General features: G+C 42.8%; 2 long non-coding RNA genes across 2 annotated transcripts; both read right to left on the bottom strand.

Moving 5' to 3' along the window:
- Positions 1–214: 214 nt before the first annotated feature.
- On the bottom strand, positions 215–2,945 carry LOC145551589 (uncharacterized). The gene is made up of 4 exons (XR_014087453.1): positions 2,746–2,945; positions 800–903; positions 613–711; positions 215–485 (listed from the first exon to the last, which is right to left on the bottom strand). It is a non-coding gene; the product is annotated as an uncharacterized LOC145551589 (long non-coding RNA).
- Positions 2,946–3,175: 230 nt separating this feature from the next.
- Positions 3,176–7,660, bottom strand: LOC145551744 (uncharacterized). Its single transcript, XR_014087636.1, has 3 exons — positions 7,600–7,660; positions 3,471–3,569; positions 3,176–3,346 (listed from the first exon to the last, which is right to left on the bottom strand). It is a non-coding gene; the product is annotated as an uncharacterized LOC145551744 (long non-coding RNA).
- Between the last annotated feature and the right edge of the window lie 165 nt (positions 7,661–7,825).

Here is a 7,825-nt window from a genome sequence, read left to right as displayed (position 1 = left end):
GGGCGTGTTTTCCGCTGTGTTCCTGCGTCGTTGCATCTGTTCGAAGTTGACCATTGCGCAGAATACTTCTGTGGGCCGTCCTTTTGTTTATTACCCTCTTTTTCATCTTATCTGTATTCTGAAAGTATGCGGTTTGTGGTGAGGGTGCCATCATGTGTGATACGCCCGATGACGGTGTATCTGAGTTTGGGCCGGAAAGGGCGTGGATTGTAAGATCACCCGCCATAGTAGGCAACACATCTCTACCTCTCGATTTCATCCCCGTCAGCAGACAGTGGTTGGGATCTGACCAAGGGCTCATAAACATCGCCTTCCATAAATTGTCCATGTTTTGAAAGCTTATCTCTATGCCATTGGTGTAGTCTAAAGTAAATTGGCCTGGTAGACGATAATCTTTTGGCGTAAAGCTGTTTGAGCTACAACTGTTTGTCTGTTGTATCTGGTTTATGTAAGCAATATCAAGGCACATCTCGTTATCGACGTTTCTGCAAAACACAAAGAATGGGAGGTGGAGAAAAAGGTGTGTAAAGAAAACATAAACGTTAGGGTACGGAAAAGTGAAATTACCCTGACACACTTATAGAAGTCACAGTTACTCGACCATCATCTTACCGCTTAGCACATGAGGATGATGTAAAGTAGGATGTTGACTCGTCAGCACAAGCCCGGTTTTCGTTGAGAAAATCACACAAAGCTGGGACAGTGCACGATCTGCTGGGTCATTAATGAGAAACGTCGTCACAACACAAAAAAATTCTGTCATAATGACTACGACTCCCTGAAAAGGAGACACACTCACGGTTCGAACCCTGCAGGGGATGTGTGCAGCTCCAGCTGCTGGTGCTCGCATTACAATCTACGACGTAGGTGGTGACCTTCGGTGTTGCCTCTACACGTTCGGATCTGCGCATGCATAAATGAGAAATGCCGTCCCGACCAGTGGTGGAGAAAGTACACAAATTTACTTAAGTAAAAGTACAAATACACAGACAAAATGTACTTAAGTGAAAGTCAAAGTACCACATTAACATTTACTTAAGTAAAAGTAGAAAAGTACTGGCTTTTAAAAATACTTAAGTATTACAAGTAAAAGTACTTGCTGAATGCATTACCTAATCACTAATATCATTAAGTGTACCAATCGTATTTAATTTTAATACATCAGTAATGTGCCATTTTAATGAACAATGCCACAGATAAAGCATGTTTTTATTGAGTTTACTCTGTAACATAGTTTAGACTTAGATATATGATTCTATGCATCATAATTTCAGGGATGGAAACATCTTGTCTCCTGTCCTAACATAACATGAACTTCACTTTTTTTGCCACACATTTATTTGAAAGAAATCCAACTGGCAGAGGAGGACATGTAACCAAGGAGCCACGTAGCAGAGTTGTAGTCTGGACCACCGAACCCAAGACCAAATCAAACCAGCACCCCATGCTACATGACAATAAAATTAAGTGCACTATCAAAACTGTTTCCCAAATTGATCTGAAAGATTCACTTTCCCATAAAAACACCTAGATATTAAATACTTAGAGCTGAAATAAATTTAACCAGTGACAATTAAAACTCACTTCATTCTGTTTTGCTTTCATCTCTGTGCCACAATCCGCAGAGGTCTCCTGCCATCCCTAAAAAAATAACACCCTGGGCGGTTGCCCATATTGCCAATGTCAGAAATAATAATTGTCTGCACCATTAAACATAGCAATTAACAATGCTCAACTATGAACACTGTCCAAGGCCCAATAAGCAAGAAGTAACCAAGCAGGAGGAGCACCGTGACTGTTCTCATCCTCCCTCCTGCTGGAATGTCTGCCACCATGACAGGTGACGAAAACAAAGAGCAATGAGCATGCTCTGTGCTCTTATGTTCTTATTTTATTTATTCGCCAATTAATATAAAGATATTTTAATGAAATAAAATAGCTACTGCAGTGTACGCAGAGCATTACAAGAACAAAGAACGGCTCTCACTGAGGCTTCAGTACTATAGGACTTAGCCAAGATCGTCCAGAAGAATCGGGTCGTTCATGAATGTCATATTGCTTTATTGCACTTTGTCCACAGCGTTATCCCATATATGCAACACCTCAGTCAACACCTCCACACAGTAATTCAGGCATGAGTGACTTTTTTTCATCGCAGATGCAACATGTGTCTCAGTCAATACAGCTAGCTTCTAGCATCACGTCCACGGAGCTCACCTTTCTTTAAGCTTTCCTTCCAAGTGACGCTAAAAATTGGACGAAGTCCCACCGTCTGTGAAAGTGAAGTGCTGCTGATTTTACATGTCGCCATATCTTATGATGTATGCAGCGCTATTATATTACTGACACTCAAAGGAAACCACTGCGCATGTCTTGGAGCTCCGCGTGCGAGTAAAGGGGAGCCGATAGTGACAACAGACACTAAGTCACGTTATTGCTCTGATTTTACGGCGCCACCTTAAATCCTGAACTTCACATTTTAACGGAAAAAAAGAGTAACGCGACTTGATGTAACGAGTAACGCGACACTTTTGTAGAAATGTAGTAAGAAGAAAGTACAGATACTTACTGTAAAATGTAGTGGATAAAAGTAGAAAGTATCCATTATTAATCTACTTAAGTAAAGTACAGATACACGAAAATTGTACTTAAGTACAGTAACGAAGTACTTGTACTTCGTTACTTCCACCACTGGTCCCGACACAGATGTTTTGAGTCACAATGATATGCGAGAAACACACTCACTCTTTGGGCGTGGCGGTGACATTTGTGGCCTTTGTCTTGTCGGCCGTTTTCTCTTATGAAGGCGATTTGCCCTCCTTGGTTCACCCGCTCTTTCGGTGTCATCTCGTCAGATTGTCGGGCGTATTTTCCACTGTGTTCCTGCATCGGTGTCTCAGTTCGAAGTTGAACGTTGCGTAGAAAACTCCCGTGGGCCATCTTTTGTTTTTACCCCATTTTTCATCTTATCGTGTTCTGAAGGTATGCAGGTTGTGGAGGGGGTGCCATCATGTTTGATACGCCCGATGACGGTGTATCATAGTTTTTGCCAGATACCGCGTGGATTGTAAGATAACCCGCCATACTAGGCGACTCACCTCTACCTCTCGGTTTCATCCTGGTCGGCAGACAGTGGTTGGGATCCGACCAAGAGTTCGTAAACGTCATTTTCCAGTAATTGTCCATGTTTTGAAAACTTATCGTCTCTATGCCATTGGTGTAGTCTAAAGTATATTGGCCTGGTAGACATTGATCTTTCGGCGTAAAATCGTTCGAGCTACAACTGTCTGTGTGTTGTATCTGGTTTATGTAAGCAATATCTAGGCATGTCTCGTTTTCTACGTTTCTGCAAACCAAAGAATGGGAAGGGGAGAAAAAGGTGTGTAAAGAAACATAAACATTAGGGTACGGAATAGTGAAGTTACCCTGACATACACATAGAAGTCACAGTAACTAGATCGTCGACTTACAGCTCAGCACACGAGGATGACGTAAAGTAGGAGCTCGACTCGCCAGCACTAGCCAAGTTTTCGTCAAAAAAATCACACACAGTGGGGACGGAGCATGATCTGCAGGGTCATTAAGGACAAATGTCGTCACACACACGATTCCTGTCACAACGACGACTCCCTGAAAAGGAGAACACTCACTTTCGAAACCTACAGGCACGTGTGCATCTCCCAGCTGCTGTGTGCGTTACAGTCGACGATGTAGGGGTGACCTTGCTGTTTCCTCTACACGTTCGCATCTGCGAAGCATAAATGTGAAACGTCGTCATGACAAAATGATTTGTGTTACGATGATGTGCGAGAAACACACTCACTCTTTGGCCGTGGCGACGACCTTGGCGTCTTCGTCTTGTGGCATTTCTCTTGATGGAAGGCTAATTGCCCTCCTGGTTATTCGCTCTTTCTGCGTCATCTCGTCAGATTGTTGGGCCTGTTTTCTGCTGTGTCCCTGCTTCGTTGTATCAGTTCGAGGTCGACCATTCCGCAGAATACTCCGTGGGCCGTCCTTTGTTTATTACCTTCTTTTCATCTTATCTGTATTCTGAAGGTATGCGGTTTGTGGTGAGGGTGCCATCATGTGTGATACGCCCGATGACGGTGTATCTGAGTTTGGGCCGGAAAGGGCGTGGATTGTAAGATCACCCGCCATAGTAGGCGACACACCTCTACCTCTCGATTTCATCCCCGTCAGCAGACAGTGGTTGGGATCTGACCAAGGGCTCATAAACATCGCCTTCCATAAATTGTCCATGTTTTGAAAGCTTATCTCTATGCCATTGGTGTAGTCTAAAGTAAATTGGCCTGGTAGACGATAATCTTTTGGCGTAAAGCTGTTTGAGCTACAACTGTTTGTCTGTTGTATCTGGTTTATGTAAGCAATATCAAGGCACTTCTTGTTTTCGACATTTCTGCAAACACAAAGAATGGGAGGTGGAGAAAAAGGTGTGTAAAGAAAACATAAACGTTAGGGTACGGAAAAGTGAAATTACCCTGACAACTTATAGAAGTCACAGTTACTCGACCGTCATCTTACCGCTCAGCACATGAGGATGATGTAAAGTAGGAAGTCGACTCGTCAGCACTAGCCCGGTTGTCGTCTAGAAAATCACACACAGCTGGGACAGTGCATGATCTGCTGAGTAATAAATGAGAAACATCGTCACAACACAAAAAATTCCTGTCACAACGACGATGACTCCCTGAAAAGGAGACACACTCACGGTTCGTACCCTGCAGGGCACGTGTGCATCTCCCAGCTGCTGGTGCTCGCATTACAATCTACGACGTAGGTGGTGACCTTCGGTGTTGCCTCTACACGTTTGGATCTGCGCATGCATAAATGAGAAATGCCGTCCCGACCAGTGGTGGAGAAAGTACACAAAATTTACTTAAGTAAAAGTACAAATACACAGACAAAATGTACTTAAGTGAAAGTCAAAGTACCACATTAACATTTTACTTAAGTAAAAGTAGAAAAGTACTGGCTTTTAAAAATACTTAAGTATTAAAAGTAAAAGTACTTGCTGAATGCATTGCCTAATCACTATATCATTAAGTGTACCAATCGTATTTAATTTTAATACATCAGTAATGTGCCACTTTAATGAACAATGCCACAGATAAAGCATGTTTTTATTGAGTTTACTCTGTAACATAGTTTAGACTTAGATATGTGATTCTATGCATCATAATTTCAGGGATGGAAACATCTTGTCTCCTGTCCTAACATAACATGAACTTCACTTTTTTGCCACACATTTATTTGAAAAAAATCCAACTGGCAGAGGAGGACATGGAACCAAGGAGCCTCGTAGCAGAGTTGTAGTCTGGACCACCGAACCCAAGACCAAATCAAAACCAGCACCCCATGCTACATGACAATAAAATTAAGTGCACATATCAAACTGTTTCCCAAATTGATCTGAAAGATTCACTTTCCCATAAAAACACCTAGATATTAAATACTTAGAGCTGAAATAAATTTAACCAGTGACAATTCAAACTCTTCTTCATTCTGTTTTGCTTTCATCTCTGTGCCACAATCCACAGAGCTCTCCTGCCATCCCTAAAAAATAACACCCTGGGCGGTTGCCCATATTGCCAATGTCAGAAATAATAATTGTCTGCACCATTAACATAGCAATTAACAATGCTCAACTATGAACACTGTCCAAGGCCCAATAAGCAAGAAGTAACCAAGCAGGAGGAGCAGCGTGACTGTTCTCATCCTCCCTCTGCTGCAACGTCTGCCACCATGACAGGTGATGAAAACAAAGAGCAATGAGCATGCTCTGTGTTCTTATGTTCTTATTTTATTTATTCGCCAATTAAATATAAAGATATTTTAATGAAATAAAATAGCTACTGCAGTGTACGCAGAGATTACAAGAACAAAGAACGGCTCTCACTGAGGCTTCAGTACTATAGGACTTAGCCAAGATCCGTCCAGAAGAATCGGGTCGTTCATGAATGTCATATTGCTTTATTGCACTTTGTCCACAGCGTTATCCCATATATGCAACACCTCAGTCAACACCTCCACACAGTAATTCAGGGCATGAGTGACTTTTTTTCATCGCAGATGCAACATGTGTCTCAGTCAATACAGCTAGCTTTCTAGCATCACGTCCACGGAGCTCACCTTTCTTTAAGCTTTCCTTCCAAGTGACGCTAAAAATTGGACGGAGTCCCACCGTCTGTGAAAGTGAAGTGCTGCTGATTTTACATGTCGCCATATCTTATGATGTATGCAGTGCTATTATATTACTGACACTCAAAGGAAACCACTGCGCATGTCTTGGAGCTCCGCGTGCGAGTAAAGGGGGAGCCGATGAGTGACAACAGACACTAAGTCACGTTATTGCTCTGATTTTACGGCGCCACCTTAAATTCCTGAACTTCACATTTTAACGGAAAAAAAAGAGTAACGCGACTTGGATGTAACGAGTAACGCGACACTTTTGTAGAAATGTAGTAAAGAAGAAAGTACAGATACTTACTGTAAAATGTAGTGGAGTAAAAGTAGAAAGTATCCATTATTAAATCTACTTAAGTAAAGTACAGATACACGAAAATTGTACTTAAGTACAGTAACGAAGTACTTGTACTTCGTTACTTCCCACCACTGGTCCCGACACAGATGTTTTGAGTCACAATGATATGCAAGAAACACACTCACTCTTTGGGCGTGGCGGTGACCTTTGTGGCCTTTGTCTTGTCGGCCGTTTTCTCTTGATGGAAGGCGATTTGCCCTCCTTGGTTCACCCGCTCTTTCAGTGTTATCTCCTCAGATTGTCGGGCATGTTTTCCACTGTGTTCCTGAATCGATGTCTCAGTTCGAGGTCGAACGTTGTGTAGAAAACTCCCGTGGGCCATCTTTTTGTTTTTCACCCCATTTTTCATCTTATCGGTATTCTGAAGGTATGCGGGTTGTGGTGAGGGTGCCAACATGTTTGATACGCCTGATGACGGTGTATCAGAATTTTTACTGGATATTGTGCGGCTTGTAAGATCACCCGCCATAGTATGCGACTCACTTCTACCTCTCGGTTTCATCCCAGTCGGAAGACAGTGGTTGGGTTCTGACCAAGGGCTCGTAAACATCGTCTTCCATAAATTGTCCATGTTTTGAAAGCTTATCGTCTCTATGCCATTGGTGTAGTCTAAAGTGAGTTGGCCTGGTAGACATTGATCTTTCGGCTTAAAGTCGATCGAGCTACAACTGTCTGTCTGTTTTATCTGGTTTATGTAAGCAATATCTAGGCATGTCTCGTTTTCTACGTTTCTGCAAAACGCAAAGAATGGGAAGGGGAGAAAAAGGTATGTAAAGAAAGCATAAACATTAGGGTATGGAAAAGTGAAGTTACCCTGACATACAAGGTAAAAGTCAAAGTTACTCGACTGTCGACTTACCGCTCTGCACACGAGAATGACGTAAAGTAGGAGCTCGACTCGCCAGCATAGCCAAGTTTTCGTCAAAAAAATCACACCACAGTGGGACGGAGCATGATCTGCAGGTCATTAAGGACAAATGTCGTCACACCACACGATTCCTTCACACGACGACTCCCTGAAAAGGAGAAACACTCACTTTTCGAAACCTACAGGGCACGTGTGCATCTCCCAGCTGCTGTGGTGGCGTTACAGTCGACGATGTAGGGGTGACTTCGTGTTTCCTCTACGTTCGCATCTGCGAAAGCATAAATGTAAACGTCGTCATGACATAAATGATTTGTGTTACGATGATGTGCGAGAAACACACTCACTCTTTGGCCGTGGCGACGTTGGCGTCTTCGTCTTGTTGGCCAATTTCTCTT

This window comes from Poecilia reticulata, chromosome 5 (genome assembly GCF_904066995.2).
Source record: "Poecilia reticulata chromosome 5, P_reticulata-male-v2, whole genome shotgun sequence".
NCBI lineage: Eukaryota > Metazoa > Chordata > Actinopteri > Cyprinodontiformes > Poeciliidae > Poecilia > Poecilia reticulata.
Note: the sequence above shows the minus strand (reverse complement) of the source record. Positions and strands in the feature narration are given on the sequence as shown.